Raw genomic sequence first — 18,540 nt, forward strand, 5'->3', positions numbered from 1 at the left:
TCGAAACCGCGATCCTATGACCGCGAGTCCGCTGCTCTAACCACTGGATCATTGCGCCTCCACTAAAAAATACCAATTATATATATATATATATATATATATATATATATATATATATATATTATTATATATATATATATATATATATATATATATATATATTATATATATATATATATATATATATATATATATATATATATAGATATACACGTTCATTATAGATAAAAACATTCATTCTTATATTATTGCGGCGTTACGTGCACCCCCCCCCGTTTGTTTGTCCAATTTTAAAAACCTGCACGACTTCTATACACACTGTCTTTTCCTACCCGCCATTGCTTCTTCACCAAACTTTTTGGCGCCATCCGATTCTTCCCTCTCTTCCTCCCATCCTCCTCCCTCTTCCTTAATCCCTTCTTTCTCCTTTTCTCTTGGTCACTGATTCTGTCCCCTGCCTTCCACCCTCTTTGGATTCCCTCTCTCTCTGTCTCTCTTTCTCTCTCCTGCGACCTGCTGCTTCTTAAACCATTCTGTTGGCCTTCGTATCTCAACCACATGTGTCCCCGCTACCGAAACGGAATTATTTCTACGCCAGCTATGTTGTGTGTTTTTGTCTCATTTGGTCTAAAATCGTATGACAACCACCGCTATATATATTTGTTTATTCATACTGTTTTCAATTTCGTTTGTCTCTTGTATTCACATCCTCTTGTGCGTCACATTCCTGTCTTCTACCAAGAAATCTAATGCTTACAGCTTAGTTTTTGTTCTTGGGGCTGGCCGAGTTGGAGCAAATATCAGAATTGAACAGCCGAAATTTGCTATGATGATTCGGTGTCTGACTGAAGATTGAAGCTTCGAATGATTTGTCTGTGTTCCGTGTTCGTCCCTTCTGTTTCACGTTCATTATATATAAAAACATTCATTCATATATATATATATATATATATATATATATATATATATATATATATATATATATACATATATATATATACACACATTGGTTAGTCGATATTACTTTCTAGGGAGGCATAAGGCCGGTTACCTCCTTTCTCTGGTGCATATATATTCCTCGCTGGACGGGACGCCGGTCTGTCGCAGTATTACAGTTTTACCCGCTGAGTGGACTAAAGCAATATGAAACGAACTGATTTTCTCAAGAACACAACGCAGCCCGGTCCAGGAATTGAAACCACAATCTCACAATCATGAGTCCAGCATTATAACTACTAAGTCATCAGCCGTCACTGACACATTGCCATACTCAAATTAGTTCGACATTTATGAATAGACATGGAGAACAAAACAATACTCTGTCTTATCTGGACATAGAAACCACTTTGTGTTTTCCATTCGCCAAACTCCATGCATTGTTCTTCAGAGGCTTAGCCATAGGAGAAGAGACAACACCCGTCAGCGTTTTACCGGCCTCTGAAACTGGCTTAGAGCAAGGGCATGTCTCGTTCCATATTGACGGTCTGTTTCCTGTTCTACGTACACCACACACCACACAAATAGCGAGACCTTTAATTAATAATTTGGCTATAAAGTAGTTTATAATTATAAGCTAATGAAAGGTTGTGAAGTTAATGCATTTCTCAAGGGCATCATGTAAAAGCACAGCATAGGTCGATGTTATATGGAATAACATGAAATAGCCACTTATGAAAATGCTTTGTCACTAATATAATAGGACGTATTTTCCGTAAGAGATATTATATTAAAACAGACGAAAATAATGTAATTTGTTCCAAATGTGTGATGTTGTGTTTGAGAGAGAAATACTGGAACGAAGAGGGATTACACATTCTTTTATTTGTGAAAAGAATGTCAATACGCGTGTGTATGGCGTGTGTGTATGTTTCTGCATGTATGTTTATATGAGTATGTGCGTGTGTTGGTGTATGTATATATATATATACACTGCTTATATATATATATATATATATATATATATATGCAGTACATCCGCACACATATATCTATCTCTTTCACTCTTCACACACATATATAGACTGTACGCATGCAGTACACATGCATACAAATGTAATGGGTTTATATGTATCTGACTGTGTTTGCGTGCATAGAATAACAGGCATGCAAATATTTTGCAGGAGAACCTGTGTTAGAAAATGCTTGGCTATATTCAAGAACGAAAATCACTAACTCCTGCTGCCCTCTGGCAACTAAGAGAAAGTCGACAACATCACTAGTTACACGTATTGAAAATACCAAGTCGCTTGGAAAAATATTGAATCCGTGGCACTTATAGAGTGTATTTAAGTCTTAACAGACATCAATTGTGACGAGGTAACAGCTATAGAAATAACAACAAAGCGGCTCTGAATACAGCAGACGAAATGGACAGAAAAATAATTGGGAAATAATAGCGGTTGATATGAATAGAAAACTATCGAATAAAATGCAACAAAAGCTTTTTATTTTCTTCTGTGTTTTTAGTTTGTGTTTTTCTTCTATGACAGAAAATTGATTCTCTGAATGAGGAAAAAAAAATATGTGTGTCTGCAAGGAATTAGAAGGTTCACCAAAAGCTTGCTTAAATTTATTTATTTTATTTATTTATTTATTTCTCTCGTTTTTTGTTTGACTTTATTGGAGCCATTTGTTTATATTTTGTATTCAATAATTTTGTTACTTTGACATATATATACATGCATATATATATATATACATGTATATATTTATATATATATATATATATATATATATATATATATATATATATATATATATATATATATATACATGTATATATTATATTATATATATATATGCATATACATGTCTACATGCATACATACATATTATATATATATATATATATATGTATATATATATATATATATAATATATATATATAGATAGATAGAAATGGAGACAGAGGGAGACAGACAGACAGAGGCATGTGTATACATGCACACATATGAAGATATAAATATCTGTGCATATATTTATACGTGTATAAATATGTGTGTATGCATATATATGTAAGTATGTATTTATATGTATAAATATGTATGTATATATATGTATGTATGCATGTATGCACACAAGAAACATAGAGAGAGAGAGAGAGAGAACGAGAGAGAGAGAAATGATTGAGAAAGATATTTAGACGCTTTTAGCTAGCCATGCGAAAATTAACACCCTACCCAAAAGGAGGGGTAAACCAGAACGAAAGCAACAAATTTAGAAACTATTCATGAAGTAGCTTTTACTTTCACGTTTCCATTTACGTTAGTTTCTTTCTTCAAATACATAGAATCTACAATATATTTGTCAACAATGACATATATATTCCTTGTAAGAGCATGATTGCAATATCTCCATTATTAAACACTCTTCAATGTTAAGCTAAATCGACAACAAAGCAATTACTAACAGGAAAAAATCTAGGCTACTCTGTATTCAAGGTTTTTGTTGAAAGAAAAAAAAATGGAAGAAAAGTTAGAAGAAAAAATAGGAATGAAAAAAAAAGTAGCGAAACATTTTTGAAAGAGAATCGAAAGCAAAATAAGAAACAGTAAAAGAGGAAGAATATTGGTATAGGAATAACTCCAGTATGTTTTAGACAATTGTTATCGACATCTTTAAATGCTCGCCAAACGTTGAAGCACGCCATAAGAGAAGAAAAAATAGCTTTTATTGTTTTCCTTTGATTATGAACAATATGCTATATTTCTTAGCAGAGTAAAACACGAAAAATCGTAGCTTTTGTGCGTTTGCCAAGAGTTATTACTGTCGTAAGTAAAGCTGGAACGTAAGTATGTAGTAAATCCCAAGTTGCCTTAAAAGCGACGGTGCTTAGCTCGCATGCATTGCCATTAAGCTGGTAAAGGATATGCGAAATACTGGCTAGGATATCTGTTCATCTAGAGGTACATTCTTACGAGATCCATTGCATCTATTTGCAAAAGATGGGTGAACGGTATTGCATATAATCCGAATGATACTCGGATAAAAGACTATAATATTTGAATATAGCAGACTTGAAAACTATGCAGAATCTTGTCGTATACATACATACACACACATATATACATACTTGCATGCATGCATGGAGGACGTAGCCAGGGTAATATTACACAAACCTTAGGATTTCTCTGCCCGCAGTCAGCAGAGTGATTGTACAATTCATCAGCAAAGGACAGGAATCACCAGCATTTCATTCAGATCAACTTGGGATCGGTCACATCTGTCTTTGGACTATCAAGCGGATTCTTCAACAAAACTAAATAAATCCCGATGAAAGGCAATTGATGCTCCCGAGCAACTCCTAATCAGTTGGAGTGTTCCTGTGTGGTACTTCCATGCTTTTGGCTTCTATATAGGCCCGTATGTATATAGGTACTACGTACTTACGTGCGTATGTATGTGTGTGTATATGTGTATATGTATGTGTATATGTGTGTATGCATGTATATCTGTGTATGCATGTGTATGTATTATGTATGTATATATGAATGTATATGAGTACATGAGTGTATGTATATGTATATATGTGTGTATGTATGTATATATATGTGTGTGTATGCATGCGTATGGATGAATTATGTATGTATGTGTGTATATATATATGTGTGTATGTATGTGTATATGTGTGTATGCATGTATATCTGTGTATGCATGCATTATGTATGTATATATGTGTATGTATATGTGCGTGTATGTATGTATGTATATGTGTGTATGCATGCATATCTGTGTATGCATGTGTATGTACGTATGTATGTATATGTATGTATATGTACATGTGTGTGTATGTGTATATGTATATGTGTGTATGCATGTATATCTGTGAATGCATGTGTATTTATGTATTATGTATGTGCCTGTGTATATGTGCCCATGTATATGTGTTTATTTTACAGGAAAAGTTAAGTTTGATTTCGTAGTTTCTTTTTGCTCGCCATCGACAAACAGAGAGGCTGATTAAAGAGAAAGAACTGGAAACTTCGGAGTCACTGTCAAAAATTCCCTCATAAAATTTTAATAAACGTACTCTACCAAAAAATTTGAGAATTTCCTTCAGTTTAATGTCAGATTGTTCTTGTATATAACTTGACAGGAAAAGAGACATACATATGTATGTGGGTGTGCGTGTGTGTGTATGTGTGTGTGTGTGTGTGTGTGTGTGTGTGTGTGTGTGTGTGTGTGTGTAATGTAATAAATATCACATGCATGGCTGAAGTTTCATTTTTGAAATGTACAATATTCACCTGCATTTGCGCAATGTACGATCTGGCAATCACTCAGAATTTTGTAAAGTGGCTACGAAGTGAGAATATACAAAAATGAAGCGAAGACAGGAAAAGGCAACGTTGTGTATGGTGTATATTTCGTCTAGAATTCTAAATTATGTCCCTTTATTCGTGACGTGAGAATAGTTTGCAAGGAAATATTATGCAAAGACAAGATAAATTTAATGCTGACTGTAAATAGCATAGACAGGTGTAAAGATTTTTTTTGTTTATTTTTGTCTATGGGAACTATGTGTCCATGGCAAGCTTGTAAGGCTGAAACTTTGCATTGACCAAAATCCATGGCTATATAATCCATCGATTATAAGAAAAGTTGTCTAACATAATGTGGAGACATCCTCCAATTAAACAACAGACACTGTTCTAGATGCATACATCACGTAACTATCTCTAAACTCGATTTTCGTTTTCGAATTAATGAGGACGTGCGCTCTTTCAGTTACGAAGTACCGTTAGTTTTTTTTGTTCCGTTTATGAATGAACTTGGTCATTCCAAAATATTTTGCCTGATAGTGTGTTAGCGCCGATCTTCATTTTCGAGAAATGGCTTGTGTATCTCTTCTTTTTTCTTCCGGGCACATAATCGAAAAGAACAATTTCGCAAGACATATTTGCAGAAATACAAACTTAATACGGGTTTGAAATATTGGCATAAGGTCACGAATAAGAAGGAGGAAGAGAGTGAGTTAATTAAGTCGGCCCCAGGGCTCAGTTGGTACTTCTTATATCGAACCCAAATGGATGATAGGAAAAGACGACCTCGGTGGATTTTTAAACTCAGAACGCAAGAGTAGTTCTTCTGTTGATCTCTCCATCATGGAACAGTTTACTACATACACACCCTCGCGCGGGCGTTGGAAAAATACGAAAATATAAGTAATCTTTTCTGCGATGCGCATATAGGCGGAGTGGCTGTGTGGTAAGTAGCTTGCTTATGAGCCACATGGTTCCGGGTTCAGTCCCACGGCGTGGCACCTTGGACAAGTGTCTTCTACTATAGCCTCAGGCCAACTAAAGCCTTGTTAGTGGATTTGGTAGACGGAAACTGAAAGAAGCCCGTCGTATATATATATATATATATATATATATATGCATGTATGTGTGCATATATGTTTGTGTGTCTGCCCCCAACAACGTTTGTCCCCGCAACATCGGCTGACAACCGATGCTGGTTTGTTTACATCTCCGTAACCTAGCGGTTCGGCAAAAGAGACCGATAAAATAAGTACTAGGCTTATAAAGAATAAGTTCTGGGTCGATTTGCTCGACTAAAGGCGGTGCTCTAGCATGAAATTCATGAAAGATTTCTTCTTTTGATCACACGTTATTTGGAAAATGCTTTGAGCAACGAATAGTAATTTAAATGTGGGGAGCAGACCAGTGGATTACATTGACCTCAGTACGTACTTGCTACTGAATTTATCGACCCCCACAAGGAAGAAATGCAAAGTCGACCTCGCCGGAATGTCAACTCTGAACGTAAGGACGGAGTAAATGTCGCTAAGTATTTTGCCCGGCGCGGTAACGATTCTGTCAGCTCACCGCACTTAGTCATAATGAATGACTGTGTACGGTATACCATTGCAGTTATTTGGAGCTCAGATTTGGTTTTTTCCGACAGTATTTCGATGCTTAACCACTGTAGATCATTAGAAGGTATTAGACCTATGTAATAGAATGCGCTAAAGTTGTTTCCCTGGTGATCCATTGCGGTTAGTTATCCGAATATTCTTGGAACATCCAATCTCGAGTTCCAGGTAATTGGAATAGTGAAACATACGCTGCGCATAATTATTTATAATTGTGTTTATCTTAATTTTCCCCTACATGTAGTCTGTCAATTACAACTAGTAACACTACCTGGGACAATGGTCGACAAACAGCTATACTGAAATCTGACAGACTCCAACACGGAGCTGTGGTCGTACATTTAACTCTGCACAAAAATACACACACAAACATACATTCACACAAACACACATACACACACACATACATGGGATTGTGTTTGCCAGTAACGTCTATTTGTCTCAGTAAAATCATTCGACAGTCCATGCTTACAATATAGGTGACTCACAAATATTCATTTCCATTTAATATTTGATTGAATTTACCGTTCGTCCTGTGAATGAATGGGTGAATAAAATGAAGAGACAAAATTTTATCAGTGGTGAATTAGTGATCAATGTTTCATTATACAATAGATTCCTTGATATGAAACAAAACTAAACATGAAATGATATATTACGCTTATAGAAATATACTCTATATTTAAACATGAATTACTATTTATATCGCTTAGAGCGGCGAGCAGGCAGACTTGTTAGCACGCTAGACAAAACGCTGAGCGACATTTTGTTCGTCTTTATCATTAAATCTTGCCGAGGTCGGCTTTGCTTTTTGTCATTTCGGGATCTATAAAAAAAGTACCAGTTGATCAGTGGTGTTATAGTAATCGACCTCACCCTTCTCTCGAAACTGTTGGCCTTGTACCAAAATTTGAAACCCTTATATTAAGTTTATAGAAATATACTTTATATTTAAATATGAAGAAATATTTATGTCGCTTAAGGTTGTGAGCAGGGAAAATCGTTGGTACGTCGGACATGTTGCTTACCAGCATTTCGTCTGTCTTTATGTTCTCAGTTCAAATTCTACTGCGGTTGACTTTGCCTTTCATTCTTTCGGGGTCGATAAAATAAGTACCGGTCGAACACTGGGGTTCGGATGTAATTGGCTTGCCTTTGATCGAAATTGCTGGCCCTGTGACAAAATTTTAAGCCAGTATTTGTACCGCTTTCCTAATACTTTCGCTTAAACATATGTCGATGCCCTCGCTTTTCTGCTTAAATACACAAATATATATTAAGTAATGCTGTCTGTAAAACTATAATTTTGTTTTTGTGTGATTGTTTTGTTAACTCATGCGTTTGCTCTCGTTTCTTTTCACACTGAATACTTAAATTTTTTCCTTTAGCTTGAAAAAATCCTGATGTCACGCTTCAAGATATTCTATTTGTGCACTTCAAATTTAAGCCTTACTTTTTCTTTATTTAAAAGAAACGCATTTTAATGAGTTTCATGGTATACACCCATTTAGGTAGTGCGTGCTTTCTTTATTTCTTTCTTTCAGATGTTCTCAGTAACTTCGTTTCACGAAGTAATTTATTACCTTCGACACTAACAATATATGTACAATCACCCTTTGTGTTGTATTTGTACACGAAGAGAGGTAGAATGAAAAACACCTGAAAGTCAACTAATTGCTCTTCAGCTGCTTTTCGTTATTATTTTGCTTCACGCTCTATAAGCAAGCACAAAATAGTTATTATGAACATAATAACAGTAAATAAAACGATGGTGACCATACCGTGAAACTACGAATGAAAGCGAGAGAAAAGGGAATGAAAGAAAAGAATAAAAGAATAGAGTGAAATACAATTCATGAAAGATTTCTTCTTTTGATCACACGTTATTTGGAAAATGCTTTGGGCAACGAATAGTAATTTAAATGAGAAACATTTATTACATTGAAGAAATGTCTGTCTGAAAAGAATATTTAGTTGCGGACTAAATGCTTATCAGAAACAAATCAATATCATTTAACACAAAGATTAATTACTAAAGTGTTATGTCATAGAAGAAAATTAATAAAAATAAAAAGAGGACGACAGTGGAGTCGATGCTGCGCCGACAATAAAAATAAACGCCTAGCAATATTTGTTTAGACACCTTTGTATTTTGATAATCAAATCCTGCAGGGTTGAGTTCGCCTTTTATCTTTTCGGAGATCGATAAAACAGTTGGAAGTCAAGCATTTGGGGTCAATAAAATCGAATTCAGCCACTCCTAAAATGTTTGGTCTTGTGCCTTAGATGTAAAAGAAAAACAAAATCACAATATTACGTCAATAAATAATTAAAAAAGGGAGAAAGCAAACACAAAAATAGATAATAATGAGAAATTGTTCGATGTGGCGAAGGAAAGTATAACTAGGACAAACTGACTCGATTTAGATATAGTACACAGAGACGTTGTTGTTTTCCTTTGGTTCACAAAAATTTCTATAATCAAAGAATCCAGCTGTGGAAATCACATCTTGTTAAAAATGACTATCAAACGTATATTTTCCTTCTTTAAGACAGAAGAGTGAATTGAAAGAAATTGCTGCTAGTTTCAGCAAGTCGAGTAACCTCTTACTCTTGCATGAAAAAAATGGAATTGACTTAAATACTGTTATAACTTCTCAGGGGTTATAGCAAATCACGTTGTACCCATATTTTATTTCCTAATCGAAACGAGTCACCTACGGAAGCAAACAAACTTGGGTAAAGAGTAAGACTACATATATCTATTTTAAATAAATAACACCGTAGCAGTGGATATCCGTTGTTTGACGATGACTATTGAATTGTTCGGTCAAGTGAATTATCTGCCCTTGAATCAACATAGAGATAGCTGAGTAGTTCACAGACACAGTGTACCCATAACATAATCAGTAGTCAGCGAAGGTGTCAAAGAGTATTTGACAACATCGTACCTTTTGAATTACAAGTACCAAAACACAGCAGGTTGCTATATAGCTTTTGTGTACCTATTGAATGACGAAGACTTGCAGCGTAGTGAGATCGCGCTTATTTGCTTATTTCTTTTATATCATATATCAAAAGCATATCAAAGTCTATTTATACTTTCACCCTAATGACATACTTATAGTTCAATTTCAGTCTTTTATTGAGAAATTCCTCACAGAGACTCTTTTCGATTAACCCTGTCGAGAATGCATGATCTTTTTTAACACATACACGCACGTGCGCGAGCACAAACAAGTACGTACAGATATTTGTTCACTTATGCGTCTGGATATATATATATATATTTTTATATATATATATATATATATACATAGATAATATTATATAACTTGGTTTAAGAAGAGACAAAATTTAGATAATCATCCTATAGTTATGATTTACATCAACTTAATAAATACATATAACACGATATATACACCAAGACAAGGAACATATGAATATATTGTTTACAGAAGTAGTATTCTTAAGATTATGAACTTGGAACAGTAAAAGGCATGTTATTACACTAGGAAAAGTTCAGGACAAGTTATTATATCTGGTGAAGAACAGAACAAGAAAATTTTAACTTGATATATTGCAGCTGAGGATAAAATTTCAAATAAAATATTTAGATTTATAAAATATTAGTTTTTATTAAAACTAAAAATTTTATTAAAAGTTATTACTTCTATTCGTTATTATTTGTTACTTGTATAAGAAATAAAAAGTAACTCAATTAAAATATTTTTTGCACGTTAAGAGTTCATTTTTTACTTATTAATTAATGATTAGAAATTTGAAAATAGGTTATAAAGAATAATAGTAGTACATAATCAGCACAATAAATACAATAATAGAAAAATTAGTTATATATAACAGTAAAATCTACCTATAACAACAAATTCACAGTAAATCTACGGATAACAACAGGTAACCTAAATTGCGCCGTTGTTTTACTCATCTATTTATGCATTTATGTATATGTCTGTTTCTCTGCTTGTCCCTCTCTATCTCTTGACGACCGATTTTGGTGTTTTACGTCCCCATAACTTAGCGTTTCGGTTAAAGAAACCGATAGGATAAGTACTAGGCATACAAAGAATAAGTGCTGGAGTCGATTTGTTCCACTAAAGCCGGTGCTCCAGCATGGTCACAGTTAAATGACTGGAGCAAGTGAAAGAGTAAAAGAATAAAAGAATCAATATGTAGGACAGACAAATATGGCACTTAGACGGAGAACCACACTACATAAGGGACCGATCCATCTCCCACAGTACAGACAGATTCCTTTCAGTGAAACAGAGATATGCAGGTATTATCCAACCAAATTTCAGTTTTCCCCATCTACTAGAACAAAGAAACAATTTCTGTAATTGTATGTTTAAACAAACAATATATGTTTATCGAAAAATACCATATCTCTAAATATGTACATATAACCAATTTTAGCTCATGTTCACATGCTCATTGCTGTAAATATTTTATCTCACTACTTTAGCTTTTGAGTTTTTGTATATTTATTTATCTCTTCCTCAAAATATGAGCCATTACCACCCCTGTTCGGAATAATAAGGAACACCATTTACCTCCCCTTAGATTTTTCTACTTGTTGAATTATTTCATTTACAAACTCCCATACCCAACATGGACTAAAATCCTCTTGCGAAAATGCGAAATTACAGTAATTCCAATGTCATGATTAGCGAAAGCAAAAGCGGTCGACAAGCACACTCTTTCACTAATAAAATCTATTTAAAATTATATTAAAACTCGTAAATTGTGTGCATTTTCCTTCTTTTATTTTATATAATCATTGCATTACAACTCATCATGTGTAGATAATCGATATTCTCATACCTTTTTCTTATTATATATAGTAAGGAACTGAACGAGGAGCCATGAGGTTGGGAGAGAAAGCTTCTTACCACCCAGCCACGCCTATATACTATCTCTGTGAATTATTATATACTGTATATATGTGTGTGCGTACCTCATTTTCTCTCTCCACCCCCTCTATCTCTGTACATATATATGTGTATCTGTTTTTGCTGGTGTGTGTATCCGTGTGTGTGTATGCGTGTGCGTGTGTGGGTGTGTGTTTGTGTGTATTTGCACATGCATAGATAACCGAATGTATTTAAATCTACATTAAATACATTCGGCTCTATGTATAAATGTACATATATCTAAGAATTCTTTAGAGAAACTTATTTATTTTCAAACGTATATATTTACAAATAAATAGAAAACAAACAGTTTTTCTGAACACAAAATCAATATTGTTCGAAATGGCTTTGTTGTTTGCTTGTATAAATGACCTTTAATGTAACAGTCGATGTAATAGAATATTAAGAAGATGACTAAGCACATTGCATAATACCAGCTAACTGCTCCTGATTTTTTTTCTTTTATTCCTAAATGAAAATTTTCCGCCCTTCATTTTACAGCTAACTGACTAAGCAATCTGTACTAAATATAAGTCAACGTTCGTTAAAGCAAACACTGTCTTGAGAAGCCCACACAGCAGTACTATGTCTCTGTATTATTAAGAATAAAATATGAATAAATAATGAGGTGAGTATTTATTCTTAATCGGTTCCAGCAATCCGAACGTAAATTTGCTAATCGCTGCCTATGAACACTTTGTTTTGATTACAGCAGTGCGTTCATAAAGCACTCGGTTCATTTTGCGAAGGATTCTGGTGCATTGGTCTTTCGCCATGTTCTCTCTCGCCAGCCAGTACGGTCTGAGCTTTGAACGCAAGCAAAACGCCGGCTTTGTTTATAATTTCAGCAAACAAACTGTTTGTTGATCAGTGCTGATCTCTGCAAACTGGTATGAAAAATCGTGGTTGCACAGTGTATAGCGAAATATGAAATGAGCATTTGCTTATATTCATTCTTCATACGCTTCAGCAGTCTCATACTAAAAAACGCTCGTTCCTGATGCGTACGTCACAGGGAAGCAACTCATCCTTTTCACAACGACAATGTTTTCATAACAGGCTAGGTTCATAGAAGCAAGAGATTATGGGACACCAGTCTCTCGACATGCTGTGTCTCATCAAACAAAATTCCCTAAACATTTAAGCCTACACAAGGTGGTGTCCTAGTTTATAATTTCAGTGAACAGTTTCTGTGACGTACACAGCAAAACTTAGCTTGCTTGTGTTTGAATCTGCTGTAATTTATTAAGATTAAATATACTGTACACGGGAAAAATAACGATATTTGATATATATAAATTAGCATTATACGTGCTGTGTTGAGTTTTTATCTACCCTTTCCTCTATAGCGGAGTTTTTCTCGCTAAGCCTTGAATTCATGTGTTAGGATTATTAAGTTGCCCTCAAGATTTGGCGCAGAATCTCAGGGCATTTTCATTCGTTTGTTGTCAATTTATATTTAGTGTCACAATATATTATGGCAAATAACTGCCATTTTCTGCGGTGTCAAAACATTAATTCTTTGCCGCATGCTTAGAAATGCCTCTCAAGTGTTCTTTCAGAGTAACAGCGAGAATATAAGTTGTTAATTTTCTATTTGATTTTGTGATAATCATGTTATTTGCATTTTTAGTCTCTCTCTCTCTCTCTCTCTCTCTCTCTCTCTCTCTCTCTCTCTCTCTGTCTCTCTCTATCTTTCTCTCTCTCAGTTACTTTCCGTATGTTTATTTCTGAATAATAACTAACAGTGTTATTAAGTTAGACATGGCCTGGACCAATCTTTGGTCGAAACATATCTAAGTTTAACATCCGAAACAAGGTCAAGCCTCAGCACTCATTTGGACTTCTGAATTTTAAAAATAATATTATGTTTATTACACGTTCTTTCTGTGCATACACACACGGTATGTGTACAGGCGGCGAGCTGGCAGAATCGTTAGTAAGGTGGTGAGCTGGCAGAAACGTTAGAAAACCGGGCAAAATGCTTAGCAGTATTTCGTCTGCTGCTACGTTCGGAGTTCAAATTCCGCTGAGGTCGACTTTCTCTTTCATTCTTTCGGGGTCGATTAAATAAGTACCAGTTACGCACTGGGGTCGATGGAATCGACTTAATCCGTTTGTCTGTCCTTGTTTGTCCGTTCTGTGTGTAGCCCCTTGTGGGTAGTAAAGATTTATATATACACACACACGCACATACACACAAGCACTCAGACACACACACACACACACATGCACATACATATATCCTTAATATGAATCGAAAATGAGCGAAGAGAGAATTAATGCCAGTGTCGTCCATTTGATGAACGAAGACGAACAATGACATTTGAAATACGACATGCTCGCGCACGCATATTCGAGTTGGTTTGTGTGTAAGCATGTACGTGGCCGGTTTGGTTATTCGAACGTGAAACAGAAATAGAACTAAAAACAAAATCCAGAATACCTACATACACATTGTTTATTTATGACCATTGAGCTCCATCAGTTACTCAGGAAAATCACTTATCAAATTAAATCGCCTGACAGATTTTGCAGTAACGGCAAACATGTATATGCATACACACATGTGTACAACCGTCAAACACATGCACACATGCATATCTATTTGCGTGTGTTGGAGGCGCAATGGCCTAGTGGTTAGGGCAGCGGACTCGCGGTCGTAGGATCGTGGTTTCGATTCCCAGACCGGGCGTTGTGAGTGTTTATTGAGCGAAAACACCTAAAGCTCCACGAGGCTCCGGCAGGGATGGTGGTGATCCCTGATGTACTCTTTCACTACAACTTTCTCTCACTCTTACTTCCTGTTTCTGTTGTACCTGTATTTCAAAGGGCCGGCCTTGTCACTCTCTGTGTCACGCTGAATATCTCCGAGAACTACATTAAGGGTACACGTGTCTGTGGAGTGCTCAGCCACTTACACGTTAATTTCACGAGCAGGCTGTTCCGTTGATCGGATCAACCGGAACCCTCGTCGTCGTAACCGATGGAGTGCTTCCACATTTGCGCGTGTGTTTGTGTGTGTGTTTATGCATTTATGTCTTTTTGTTTCAGTCATTAGGTCGTGGCCTTGAAGGGGCAAATCCATAGGCATTTTTATGCGTAAGGGTCACCACTAGTACATTTTGTGAGCTAGTACTTATTCTATCGGCTCCTTTTGCCGAACTGCTAAATTACGGGGACGTAAACACACCAATACCGGTTGTCAAGTTGTGATGTGAGACAAACACAAACACATACACACACACATACTCACACACACAACCCATTAACACGCACACACACACACACACACACACACACACACACACACACACATATATATATATATATATATATATATATATATATATATAATATATACGGTATCTCTCTCTCTCTCTCTCACATACACACACGCTCACGCATAAAAGTAGATGAAGGAATTCGAATAATCTACAGTTTCTGTCCCTGCGTCTCGTTTATTTTTCGAATGGCGATGCCGCGACATACAACGTTTTAACAAAAGTTTTTTTCCAGGTAAAGGGAAACGAAATACCAATCGTAGATTGAAAGCGAACATTGCCTGCAACTAACTCTCTCCTTTGGCTTAACAATCCGTCTATATATCTCTCATAACATAAAGACTCTTATTATAAAAAGAATACACGAAATTTATAAGAAAAAATATGTCTGCCGTCAAATATTTATTCCATTTTTGCATTTTTTCCTTTTTATTTTTTTTATTTCGCTTGTTTTTTCCTTACTGTTTTTCTTAATTACGTTGTTTAACAAATCTGTCCAGACGATTAACTTTTCCAACTCACGAAATAGATGTGTATATTGGTTCGATTCGTGACTACTGCTCATGCAATGCGACTTTAGGCAACGTAAGAAACAGGATATATATCACAGGCCTATGGGAAAATCGTGGCCAGGAATGACAGGAAACTAATAGTTAAAGAAAATCAATTCCATTCCTTGACTTAGAATTCGTAATATTTTTTCTTTATTTCTTACACAATTCTTTAAAACTATTTTTCTTTTCTTTTTTTCTTTTTTTTTTTTGCTTGGTTAGCGCGCCTATTATTTTTGCCGAATTGATAAAATCGTTTTCTGTGGTGAAGCTTATTTCACTCCGCTTTCTGTTCATAATATCTTTAATCCTTAGAAGGCGGTGAGCTGGCAGAAACGTTAGCACGCCGGGCGATAACGCTTCACGGTATTCACTGTCTTTACTTTCTGAGTGTAAATTCCGCCGAGGCCGACTTTGCCTTTCGGGGTCGGTAAATTAAGTACCAGTTACGCACTGAGGTCGATGTAATCGATTTAATCCCTTTGTCTTTCCTTGTTAGTCCCCTCTATGTTTTGCTCCTTCTGGGCAGAAAGAAATAAGAAACGTTAGCACGCCGGGCGAAATGCGTAGCCGTATTTCGTCTGCCGTTATGTTCTGAGTTCAAATTCTGCCGAGGTTGACTTTGCCTTTCATCCTTTCGAGGTCCATTAAATAAGTACCAGTTACGCACTGGAGACGATGTCATCGACTTAATCTTTTTGTCTGTCCTTGTTTGTCCTCTCTGTGTTTATCCCCTTGTGGGTAGTAAAGAAATAGGTATTTCATCTGCTGCTACGTTCTGAGTTCAAATTTCGCCGAGGTTGACTTTGCCTTTCATCCTTTCGGGGTCGATTAAATAAGTACCAGTTACGCACTGGGGTCGATGTAATGGACTTAATCTTTTCGTCTGTCCTTGTTTGTCCTCTATGTTTAGCTCCTTGTGGGTAGTAAAGAAATAGGTATTTACTGATTTACGTTCTGAGTGCAAATTCCGCCGAGGCCGACTTTGCCTTTCGGGGTCGGTAAATTAAGTACCAGTTACGGACTGAGGTCAATGTAATCGACTTAATCCGTTTGTCTGTCCTTGTTTTTCCCCTTTATGTTTAGCCCCTTGTGGGTATTAAAAAATAGGTATTTCGTCTGCCGCTACGTTTTGTGTTTAAATTCTGCCGAGGTCGACTTTGCCTTTCATCCTTTGAGGGTCGATAAATAAAGCACCAGTTATGCACTGGGGTCGATGTAATCAACTTAATCGTTTTGTCTGTCCTTGTTTGTCCCCTCTATGTTTTAGTCCCTATGTTTAGCTTCTTACCGCATAGCAACTCCTGCGCATATATGCGCATTCCGAGTTCTGTCCATGGTCCAATGTTTTCAAATATATGAAAACCTCGAGTGTGGATATCGTACACGAAAATCGAAAGCCCGCCACATATATAAATGCGTGAGAAGCGTTCGCGTGCGCGCCTTTGCCTATGTGTTTTCCCCAATATCACAAACACTTGACAACTGGTGTTGGTTTGTTTACGTCTCTGTAACTTAGTAGTTCGGCTAATAATGATAAAAATAATAATAATAATAATAATAATAATAATAATAATAATAATAATAATAAAAATAATAATGATGATAATTATAATGGTAATGAAGAAGAATATGAAGAAAACGAAACAAATTGTACAATAAGGTTTGCTTCAATACAGTTATACAAAGGACATATAATATACAAAAGATGCTAAATGTAGACACAAATTCGTGATCATTGCTTTTTTATAGACGGAAAAAAAGAGAAGCAAAACCGAAACCAGAGAAGTTACTTAAGAAAAGAACAAAGCCGTGGTTGAAATAAGAAACAGATGAAAAAAAAAGAAAAGAAATTATAAAGAAATATATAATTTTAAAATATGAAGAAAGAACCTTCAAATAGCTGAAAGAAATTTCATAAAAATCTAGCCTGAATTCAATTAATGTAACAATGTATGGTGTTGTGCGATAAAAGATTTCGTGGTGATTGCGGGTAGCGATTTATAGCAATTATTTGGTTTCTATTCGCTTTATCTTATTTCGTTGCTACATTTTGTTCTTATTTCTGCCCCGCTTTTGTATTCCTAGCCAGCGTATCATGCTCTGTTGGTGTGTTTTTATTTCATACACACATACATACATACATTCAAACATATATATGTGTGTGTATGTATGTATGTATATATATATATATATATATATATATATATATATATATATATATATATATATATACAAATACACACACATATGTATATATATATATATACCCATTATATGCATACACCCATTATATATATATATATAAATACATACATATATATATATATATATATATATATATATATATATATATATATATTATATGGTTTTCTTTGATTACTCACTATATTTTCGTTGGTGTAAAGAAATACATAGTTTTATAATGTTCATAGAGAAGTGACAGGTGTAAATGAAGGGGAAATAGCTTCAACTGCGAATCGAATTCAATGGACAAGCGCTTCTCGCCGGGAAGATGCGTCTTGCTCAACGGTATTCGTCACGTAAAATGAGATGTATGTATTACATTTTTTTTTATTAGTTCTATTCAGATTCACAAGGCATGAAACCCACATATTTATGTAGGAGGAAATATGGAACGCTAAGTTATTCGTGAATCTCCCCAGGGTAGAATCAGCGGAAGTAGAATGAATTTGCTTAAAATGAGAACGAAAACCGCATAGAAACGAAACTGCTACGGAAAATCGAGAAAGATATATTGATGTTTCTAGAGTGTTAACAAATACTCTCCACGAGTAATAGAGAAGGGAAGGAAAATCTGGGAATGCATTTTCTTGCCCTTTTAAAGGCATCATCGGCGTCAAAATAAAGTGGACTTGTCTTAAATGGGAGCTGAA

The sequence above is a fragment of the Octopus sinensis genome, linkage group LG9 (genome assembly GCF_006345805.1).
Source record: "Octopus sinensis linkage group LG9, ASM634580v1, whole genome shotgun sequence".
Taxonomy (NCBI): Eukaryota; Metazoa; Mollusca; class Cephalopoda; order Octopoda; family Octopodidae; genus Octopus; species Octopus sinensis.